We start from the raw sequence: 11,522 nt of genomic DNA on the forward strand, positions 1-11,522 counted from the left end.
CCTGTTCTTCATAACTTGGGTCCTTCTTTGGACCTCTGCCTTGGCTTGTTGGAGATCCAGTTTCCTTTGCTTGGAGTTAATGTCATTCTGCCAAGCACTAAAGGCCTTGCACTTGCAGTTGATCAACTCTTGGATCTCCTGATTAGTCTCATCAAACCAGGCTTGATGTTTCCTGGTAGAAAATCCAAATGTCTCTTCCCAGTTGTTCATGATGGTGGACTTGAAGGCATCCCAAATGCTGCCTACATTCCCCCATGTGTGTTCATTGGAATTTACCAGTTTTCCATTGAGGCAGTGGTGCAACAAGTCTTGCTCGATAAGGTCCTTGAGTCCTTTGACACTGATCTTACATTTGCATTGTAAAACAAACTAGGCAATCACAGTAAGTGAATGAGGGGAGGAGTTAAAATTCCTGCCAGTGTATTCTAAATTTTTAAGATGTAGAGGATAGCCAGAGAAGATTTAATCAATGCTTCACAAGTAATCATTGCCAGCTAAAGAAAGATGGTCAGAAGGCAGCTTTATTTCTGACGATTGCTAGCTCTGAAGTACTTGGCAATTTTAATGGGTTTGCAGTTACCTCAGGCAGAGAAGGCTAACTATGATACTGTAATACAGATGTGAAGAGTACTCACTCCACACAAGAAAGAAGCATTTGAGAGAAATTCTTGTTGAACAGAAAGTACAAAAATGATAAATATAGAAGACACTGTAACTAATACAAGGCTGAAGAGCCAATTTTTCAGTTTTTGGGAAATGTGCAGGGTAGATATCTCTGATAAGAAAAGAGACTGTGATTGGAATCTGATACAAAAGTGTTAGAAAGAGACTACAGAGGACCCTGGTTAATCTTTGACAAAGCAATTTTAATTTTTCTATCAAAGGAAGTCTGCCATCCCAGAATACAGCTTACAGAGAGTGCAGAGTGTTCTAACATTGCACAAATAAAAGAGAATCCAAAAAATTACAAGAAAAAGAGTCCTGATGCAGAAAGACACATGTCCTGATGCCAGAAGGCACATGGAGCTCAAAGTTGATGTCCACAAAAAAATGTACATGCACTATGGCAAATACCACAAGCCAAGATGCTACCCCAGTATTTGGAAAATGATATAAGAATTAGCATGAATCACATCACCTTGTGTAAGCTTGCAAACAGCAAAAAAGCCACGCACAGCATGGACCAAAAGGGTGACTACTGCACCATTAACTTGAATGTGTTCTTCATAGGATTTAGGGAAAACACTGACGCTGAGGATGTGCAGATTATCAATATGAAAGCAAATGGAACATTTTTAAATTTTAAGTGGGACAGTGGGGTGCCATAAATAAATGGCATCAGTACTTAAAGAAAGGAAAAGGCAGAAGAAGGCAAGTGGTAAAACTCAGGTCTCACTGGGTGAGCTAATCCCTACCAAAATTGTATATGAACTAAATATATAGACAAAAACACACACTGGAAGAGAGCCCATTTGTAATATTACAAGGGAAAGAGTGCCAAATCCTTGGTTTTGCCAGCTAGCACATTCCCTGGAGGGCCAGGAATGAAAATAATTGAGGAACCATTCAAGGATGTCTGCCTTGGGATGCAAAGATCTGAGCAGGATACAGAAGAAAGCAGTAAGAGCTCCACTACGTCATAGTTTGCTTACCTCAGAAAGTTCCCTTTGCCCTAAAGCAGAGGTAAAATAAGGAATTTACAAGGCTCTTTGCTCTTGGAATCATAGTGCGAATAGAAGAACAGAGGGAACATTTGCTGGTCACTTTAAGGAAAAAAAGGATGGAAGTCTTCATTTCTGTATAACCCCCAAAGAGCTAATTCTTTTCACTGCCTACAAGAAAAGAAATTCAGGCAGAGAGCATTAACATCAAATGTATTTTCTTGATGCATCATCAGGTTCCTGGCAAGGACCCTTATTAAAACTAGCACACATTTGTGTACATTTACCACCTTATTTTGTGGAGATGGTTTCTTCAGACCAATATTCAGGTTATCTTTGGTACCTGAGGTGTTTCAAAGAAAAATGCAACATTTTGATTGTATAGAGGGTATTCAAGTCTACACCGATCATAATTATTTAACTGGTGTCCTGCAGGCCACATGTGGGTCAAGAAGGGGCCAACATGTAGCCCACAAGCAGTTAACAGGTGGTCCACAGGCCCTAGCATTGCCACTTCTGCTGCTGCATAGCAGAGTAGAGCACAGAGATCCACGTAATGCCTCTGCAGTGGGGAGATGTGCATGTGTAGGGGGGGAATGTCATGTGCCAGTACTGCATACCACCAGCAGGATGGCTGTATGCCACTGCTGCAGCCTGACTGGCAAGGTGTCTATGTACCATCACTGCAGCCCACACCATGGGGAGCAGGAGGTGGGGTGTACAGTCAGCCCAGCCCAATCAACGGGGAGTTTCCTATGAAAAGAGCCACTATTGCAGCATACAGCCTATGCAGTATGAGGCCCAGGGGCCACATGTAGGTGCCACACATGGCCCCTGGCTGTGCCAAACCTGGACAGTCTTGAAATAGGTAAGTTTTTATTTGGGAAATAAATTGTAGAAAAGCACAAGCAGAGGCTCCAACAAGCTCTGGAAAGCTGCAGGCCTAAAACTAAGCAAACAAAATGTGAATTCTGGTGTCATGGAAATAACAGACCTGAGAGAGACGTTAACACAACAAGATCATAGTACGGTTGATCACCAACATGGTTGTCTCACCAGACACTGAAGAAACACAGAATTCCCTTGTAATTACAACCCACATATAGAAATGAGTGCCTCCTGTACCTCCCTGAACCACCAACTTGAGAGTACTACTATGCAAAGATATGCAATGGATGTGGGATACAAATATTCAAAAGAGTCCCCCAAACTAAAGGATTTAATTAAACATGCACAAGTTATAAAGTACAATAATTGCAAAACCCCGGATGCCTCCAAGCAGGGTATTGGTGCAATCCTTTTACAACAGTACAGTCAAAACTACACACTAGTAGCTTAAGTGTTATGAGCAGTAACAAACACTAATTGATGATATTCCCAAATAGACCAAGAAGTTTTGTTTTTATCTATGGATATAAAGTTTACTGTCTCTGTGTATAGAAGCTCAGTGTTTGCTAAAAATGATCATACTTATTGTGGTTGTCCAAAGGGGCTTGAATAACTTCCACTGAAGTATGATTTGCAAATTAAATAGAGAACTTGGGAGAGATTAAGCAATTGAAGACATACTCTCTAGACCGTGTGTGAAGAGGACAACAGGGCAAACTCCAGAATTACATTGTGTATATATTAATCTGATTTAAAAAATCCACAAACTGTCTTGTTTCCAACAAAATGAAGACTGTGACTGTCAGAGCTACTGCCAAAGATGAGACCCTTGAAAGAGCAAAATTAAAGCAGTTATCACAGGGTGGCCAGGAGACCAGGATCTCAGCTGCTATTTTCAACTTAAGGAAAAGATTCCAGTTTTAAATGGTATCTTTTTAAAGGTACCAAGAAGGTGATCCTTAAGGTATGACAGAAAAACAAGTTGAAAAGATTATTTTAGATCTCAAATCTATTTTCACTAAGTATGATGTATTTGACACTAGTAATGCCTGACAATAGGCCATGATTTTGTGGGCAGGAGTTTAAACAGCCTCCAGCAAAATATGGATTTAGACAAGTAATCACTAGTCTATGTTATCTTCAGTCCAACGGATTAGGCCTGATGTCAAAAGAATAAAGCATCTATTAAAAGAGATTGAGGAACAAGACTGCTCTGCATTTAGCACTGTTAGATTATAGAACAGCCCCAGTGAAGCATGACTTATCACCTACTTATATTTTGCTTAACCAAAAACTGAAAGCAAGTTAAAAAATGAAGTCACAACCACTTTGGACTTGTAGATCTGTAGAGATAGAAGGATAACCAAAAAAGTCTATGTAATTTAGGGTTCTAGGAACCACTCTTCTTTCACGGAAATGCTGCTGTGCTGTTGCTACAGTTACGAACAAAGTTTGCAAGCAGCAATCATTTCTCAAGCTCTACTCCGGAATTCATACAAACTTGTTACTTCAGATGGAAAAACACTGCAGACTAAGAGGGGACGCCTCCTCCAAATCTTAGACAGGGCACTGAAAAGGCCATTTTGCTCTGGAAAGGATCAAACAAACAACAACCACATCAAGTAGAGATGGGCGAGCCTCAGCATATGACACAATCAGAACTAATAGACTTACACTATTTGACAAGAAGAGCTGCTGGTACCCCAAAAGAAACCTGCTGGTTATGTAACAGCCCAGGGCACCTCAAAGACTAATTCAATAGTTAGTTAGATTAGCTAATACAGTGCATAGTCATATTTGAAATTCTGTGTTATTTTAATATTGAATATAAACAATTCTTTATAGTTAAGGGCTCTGACCTAAGCCAATTAAAATTAGTTAAGATATACAGAGGCTCACGTTAGGTAAATTGTATTCGTTAGAAGACAGATACTAAGGAAAGCAGACAACTGCCTGCTTGCCTCTGAGTGATTAACCAACAGCATGCCCTGCACTAATTTGTCCATTTTAGGAGGAGATTAAGAGCACGTCTATATTGTTCCCCAACAGCACTATGGAATGCCATACTGAGAGGCATCGTACATGCTCTGGACCAAACAGGAAGTAGTATTAATGCAGCTTAGTGTGTATGTTGGCATTGGCTATACGCCAATCAGCTGTGTATCTCAAAAGAGCATGTGCTTGCTGGCTCTTACTGAGATTGTATAGACATGCCCTAAAAGAGCTTGCTTTATTTGGACTAGCATAACAAAGCAAAAGCTGATAGAAAATACGATTAATCTGTAAGTATGTCAGGAGGCAAGTATCAAGGAGAGAAAAGATGGACTTAAATTAAATACAACGTTGGCATAGGAACAAAAGGTAATAAGCTGGTTATGATTCAGCTTAAGCCAAGCGTTAGAAAAAGGGTTTTAATCATTAAAGGAATAAGGTTCTGAAACAGTCTCACAATGTGAGGGTAAAAGCCCCTGTTAGTTTTGCGATGGAGCATTATACGGTTATGAATGGGATAATATGTTATTGTTACCTAAAAGAGCAGTGAATGAGACTCAATGGCCCAAGAACAGGACTCAATGCCCCATGTTTCTAATTTATGTAGAACTCAAATTGTGTATATTTTTCTTCTTTTTATTATTATTATTTTTATAATACTAATGTAAGCTTATTGTGGTTTATGTAGGAATAACTTGTGGAATGAAGCAAGATGGATGGAGAAAGCATGGTTAAATTAGTTTTACTTGGAAAGCAGCCATATGTAAATAGTGCAATTAGGTCTGGAAAGTGATGAGTGTGATTTAGCTGTGTTCATAATCGCATCTTCATTAACTTAGTCGTTGACACCTTTCCAGGGAGGCACCCTGAAGGCATGGGAAACTTTCCTTTTCTCCACCTTATATGGGAATAACTGACAGCATTTGTGTTGCCTACACAATGGCGTATTTCAGATTCTCTGTGAAGGTATCCATCCTCAACGAGCCTCTTTTTTTTGGCAAAGAGCTAGAACAAATCTGTTTGTATTGATGGGGTTAAAATAAAGTGGTAGGTGATTTTCAAAGAGATTTAAAACTTCTTTCATTGGAGAAATATTGGGCAAAACAGGACTTTGCTGTTAACTGTATCTTGCATGGTAGGGGTGAGAGAAGAAACATAGGACTTACTGTCTCCATAGTCTTTGGTGGATGTATTCTTAACAAAAGACAATTATATCTTCTTGTATGAGGAAAAATATTGTCATACTGTACAAATGTGACAAGGGTCTTCTTTCCTGAATCCAGACTCTCCAAGGCATTTTAGCAAATTCAGAGAATGCATTTTTCATGATTTTTTTCCTTGTCAGATCTAATTTTCCTTAGACCATGATTTGCCAGGTTTAATGGCCTTTACATAAACACAATTAGAAAATTCCATTTGTACCCAGACAGCCAAATTCTGTTCCCACTGGTGCCAATACCTCAATGATTTTTTTTCAGAAGGGTTCACATAGATATTCATGACAGGAAAATTTGGCTTCTAGATTTCTGGCACTTTCTGGTTTCTATCTATATTGGACAGCTGATAAACCCTTAATGCAAAATTTTATGCACATAATTTCAATTTCTTTGGATAATTGTTTAAGAGCCAGATGCAGTGTTATCCCACAGGCACTGAGACTTAGGCACTGGAATGCCTAAAATTTAGGGACTTTCTCCCAAGGGGGAGATCAGGTTTAGACACCTATGTTCTCTTTAAATTCAATGGGGACACTTAGGCATCTCCATAGAGCAATTGAAATAATCAGGGCTAGGTCCCTAGGACCTGTTCCAGATTGGTTTCATAGACACCTAAATAAGACTTAGACAGAATCTAGATGCCTAGCGTGTTGTATTTGATTGAACAACTAGATTGGCCATGCTCTACAAGCCACAAATTTCATTCGTTTCTACGAAGTTCTTTTGGTACCTAAATCCGGGCTTTTGGGAGCATCCAGTCTGAGAGCCTCAGTACCTAACTCACACTTAAGTTCTTCTGCAATGTGGGATTGGTGCTGGGGAGGCACCTAAGTCCTGCAAGTGATCCAAAGCATTAGGTAACCCCAGGACATGCCTAACTCACAAGGACAGCACTGAGTTAAATTCAGATATAGTTGTGATAGTACCCACCTTTTGCACAGTAGCCTAGCAATTAGCATACCTACTCAGAAAGTGAGAGTCCTCTGGGTTCCAAGCTCTCCTTAGCTTTTTCAGTTCAAAATGGACATATCTACTAATATCAATGAATAGGATGGGATACACCCCCATTTGCAGCTGACACCAAGCTCTGGGGAGTAGTAGATGTACAGAGGTTGGGAAACAACTGGCTAAGCAGTAGCTCTGCAGAAAAGGAACGAGGTGTTACAGTAGACAGTAAGCTGAATATAAGCTAACAGTGTGTCCTTGTTGCAAAGAAGGCTAACAGCATACTGAGCTGCATTAGTAGGAGTGTTGCAGCAGATTGAGGGAAGTGATTCTTCCCCTCTATTTGGCACTGGTGAGGCCACATCTGGAGTACTGTGTACAGTTTTGCCCCCCCCACACACCTACAGAAAGAATGTGAACAAATTGGAGAGAGTCCACTGGAGGGCAACAAAAATGGTCAGGGGGCTGGAGCATATGACTTCAGAGGATTGCCTGAGGGAACTAGGCTCATTTAGTCTGAGAAGAGAAAACTGAGGGGGGAATTTACTAGCAGTCTTAAACTACCTGAAGGGTGGTTCCAAAGAGGATGGAGCTAGACTGTTCTGAGTGGTGGCAGATGACAGAACAAGGAGCAATGGGTGCCTATAGACATGCTTCAACACATTCTAAATAGAACACATCACAGCATTGGAGTGCTCTAATTAAAATGCTCCAGTGTGCCTCACCATCATATGTATTAAATGTCCCACATTTCAAAATGGCCATGGGGGTGCTTTAACTACAACTTGTTGAATGACCTTTAGTTAAAGCATCCCCGCAGCCATTTTGAATTGTGGGATACTTAATACATGTGATGGTGAGGTGTTTTAATTTGAGTGGCTGTCCAGAAACTACTCTAATGAAAATGCCTCCCCCACCACCCTCCAAGCACGTGTATAGGTACCCAGTGACCTCAAGTTAGTTGCAGCAAGGGAAATTTAGGTTAGACATTAGGAACAACTTTCTTACTAGGAAGGTAGTAAAGCACTGGAACAGGTTACCCAGAGAGAGTATGGAATCTGCATCCTTGGAGGTTTTTAAAGCCTGGGTAGACAAAAACTTGGGTGGGATGATATACTTGGGGATAGTCCTGCTTTAAGCAGGGGATTAGACTAGAGGACCTCCTGAGGTCCTTTCCAATCCTAATTTTCTTTGATTCTGTGATTAGTAGCTTGTAGTACAGGACCAAGCGAGATCACTGCTGGCATCTTGGCATCTAAATTCTGTGTACATTTTATTTAGGTGCCTAGGAAAACAATTTGGATCTGACCTTAAATGAGAGCCTGAAATGAATGTACATGTCAGTATTTGTCTGTTCATAACTGACATATAGTGCCTTGCCAATCTAGGTCCTAATTCCTTAAGCTACCTATCATGAAGACACTCTGCACTGATGTACCTAAAATGTAGGTATGTACTGCCATAGGCAGGATTCAAAAAGAAAAAATATGCATCCCCGTTTATGGTTCCCATACTCATACCATATCATGAATAGAGACACCTAAATGCATAGTAGTCCAGATTTACATCAGGATGCTATATGCAGTGATGCAGAGGTCATCCATCAGGACAAGTGAAAAAGGTAAGGTCATAAATGCCTACTTAGACATGGGTGCAAAAATACACTTGTAGTTGAACAGGGTATAGGCATTTGCACTTGCATGCTGTAATTGTTTTCATGCCACCATCGTCTAAAATGAGCTAATTCTTATTTCTCAGTAATCTCATTTTTTCTAAGGAGAATTGATAAAAGTAATATTTTATATTAGGGATCTGTCTTGTAGCCGTGTTGGTCTGAGACAAAGAGAAACACAAAACTCTAGAAGTCTTTAGAATGTTGTATTACATTTTGTATTAGCTCATTTGTTATTGCATTTTACTTGTTTAGAAGCATTATCATTAACCTTGCAAGTTATATTAGGCACCTTTTAAAGGTTCTCTCATTCTAGTTTGAAATAGAACAGGATATATGATTAATAGAAGCTAGTAAACTTCACTAATTTCATGGTGGGCTCTTAGCAGCTGTGAAACTGATGAGCTTTTACTGGCTGCCATTAACAGATAAATTGACTACCAGCCAGGAAAGCTTAAAAAATTGCCAGAAAGCTAGCCAAACACATCCTTTTGCCAGGAGTTCCTATCTAAACGTAAAATAACAGCCTCCAGTAGTTAGCCAAACCAAAATCACAATCTGAGGATTCAACCTATTACACCCATAGAGGTTTGAAACATGAAGATCATCATGAGGAACACAGCAGGAGCAACACAAACTTCATTAACAGATCTACTGAATGCCTGCAGACTAAAGAACCAGTGAGATTGCAGGAAATATTGTGGTCAAGAGTGTCAAGGTGTGGAGTGACCAAGTCGGTCCATTTTTGTAAAGAAATCTAAAAATGTCTATCAGCAACCTTATCAACACAAGTGAATAGCAAGCTAACTTAAAACTTATCTTACATGTGTATCTCAAAAAAATCATGCATATTACAGGTATAAGCTCTAGCTAAGCATACCAATGCCTAGTTATGTTCTAATCTAAGTGCTAAAAGGCTTAGTGTGTCAAAGAATTGCCTAATACCTCACAAGTGTATAGCTATTTAGTTGGGCCAAGATTGAATTACATGGTACATTAAGAATATATAAAAGGTTACTAGAGTACATAAATATCTTTCTGAATCTGCCCCTAGCCTGTAAAGTGAGAGGTAAGAATACAAGAAGTCCACTGGAAATAATGGACTATCAAAACCAGTAATTTGAACTCAATTTCTCCCTAGTTCACAGGTACAAAAAGCTGCTACTAGTGATTCTGGATTATTAGTCTGAAGTTTCCATTGGTATATCACTAAGGAAAATATGATGGTTTTTATTTAATTTTGGCAGGTTGAATTATATTCACACTGTTCAACATCTGCGCTCTACAGATGTTTAAACACAGGTTTTTTCAATGTCAAAGTTTGCCAACATTTGTAGAACAGTTGGAATGTGTTAAAAGTCTAAATATATTTATAAGAATATGATGGAGAGAGGATGCTGCATAGTTAGAGTAGTTTTCATATTAAATATTCTTTTATATGTTGGAAAATGTCTTGCAATATCTGTTAATGATACGTATCAGCATCTTAAAATGTAAGTTCCAAAACCAAGTTCTTCCACGTATATGCATATTGAGTAATAGCTTACTTCACTGAAATCTGTACATCTTTATGTGTGCTTCAGGGTGGGGTGCTTTAATTAAAGTGGCTCTTGGGAGCTGCTCTAATTAAAGCACCTGCAGCATCTTGTGCATATTCAATGTCCCACAGTTCAAAAGTGCCCCCGCTGCCATTTTGAAGTGTGGGGATGCTGAATACATGTGACCCCAAGGCTACTGGAGCATGCTAATTAGCAGAATAAGTCTGCTCTCACATGTTTTTATTAGAACGTATTGGAGCAGGCATTGGGCATGTGTATAGGTGCCCCCTAGACTACTGGCTGCATCAGGTATTCATATATATATACAAATAAGAGCAGTAGAACTGGTCTCTTAGTTTTCCCTCAGTAGTTCTTCAGGCAAGATCACATTCTATTCAGTGGGCATTTTTCCTAAGTTAGACTAGGTAAGAACCTCAGGATTTGGCCTAAGATTTATAACAAATTATAAGTGTTTCACAAAATTTTGAAATACTTTTAGGCTTCTTAAATAAGGCACAGCCCAATGAGTGTGTAAAATAGTGTGGCTTACAGGAAAGTAAATGGGTTAGAAGGGCATGCTCACTGCTTGCCTATAGTTTATGACACTAGGGACCAACCTTTTTGGCTAGCATTCCACAAATTAGCCCCAGACCCTCCCCAAGGGCCACTCTGATCCCCTTCGTTTGCCCACTCTGCTTTCTGCTTCCTTTCCTGTACTTTCTGGTTGATTTTCTGCTCTGCTTTCTGCTTTCTGTCTTATCTGCTGCTGTCCTGCCTGTCCCCTCTCTGGTCTGCCACAGGCCACACACAGGCTAGGGATTGACATTACATGTAAACTGGTTTAAGTGATCAGAAACTGGTTTAAACCTGTAACAGAACAGATGTTCAGTGCACACAAACCAGTTTGAAAATGGCTAAAACTGGTTAGAGATAAACCTGGTTGAATGTAGTATCAAACTTAACTGATTTGGGTCAAACTGGTTTATGCAACGTCTGTCCCAGACCCTTTTGTTGGTTTATGTTAAACCAGACACCCCTAGCATCCTGGCATGCTCTCTGGGCTGGGCAGGGCTCTCTGCTCCACAGCAGGGCTGGCCCCTCCCCTCTGTTCCCTGGCCAGAGCTCAGCACAGACTTGCAGGCATAGCAGGGTCTGCTGGCTTTCCTGTGCTCCCCTTTCCCCCCCGGCCTCACCACTCGCTACTTAAGAAGAGATCCCTTCCTCCTCTCTGCCACAGCAGGGACCATAGCCAGCATGTGGTATGCTAGCTAATGCGGAGAGATATCTGTGTGTGTGTGTGTCTTTCCAATTTCACTAGGATAGACGGACAGAACAATGACCACTTAGGGCTTTTGGAGCTAATTATCAGGTCAGCTGGTAAGCCTTCTCATCAGTCTTTAATTTAACACACTACAATGGTGCACAAAGGCAGGTGGACCAGCTGGGGCCACACACCAGCACCCTGAAGATCATCAGTGGTTCCCAAACCATACTTTGCAAGCCACTGCTTCATGGTATTCTTCTATGTAATTTTGCCCCATTGTTTTGAAATAAATTAAAATTTCCTATCTAATCCACATGCTTATATCCAAACAGCTATTCAGTATAG

The sequence above is a fragment of the Gavialis gangeticus genome, unplaced genomic scaffold (genome assembly GCF_001723915.1).
Source record: "Gavialis gangeticus isolate Ggan-Ray unplaced genomic scaffold, GavGan_comp1, whole genome shotgun sequence".
In the NCBI taxonomy this organism is placed as follows: Eukaryota; Metazoa; Chordata; order Crocodylia; family Gavialidae; genus Gavialis; species Gavialis gangeticus.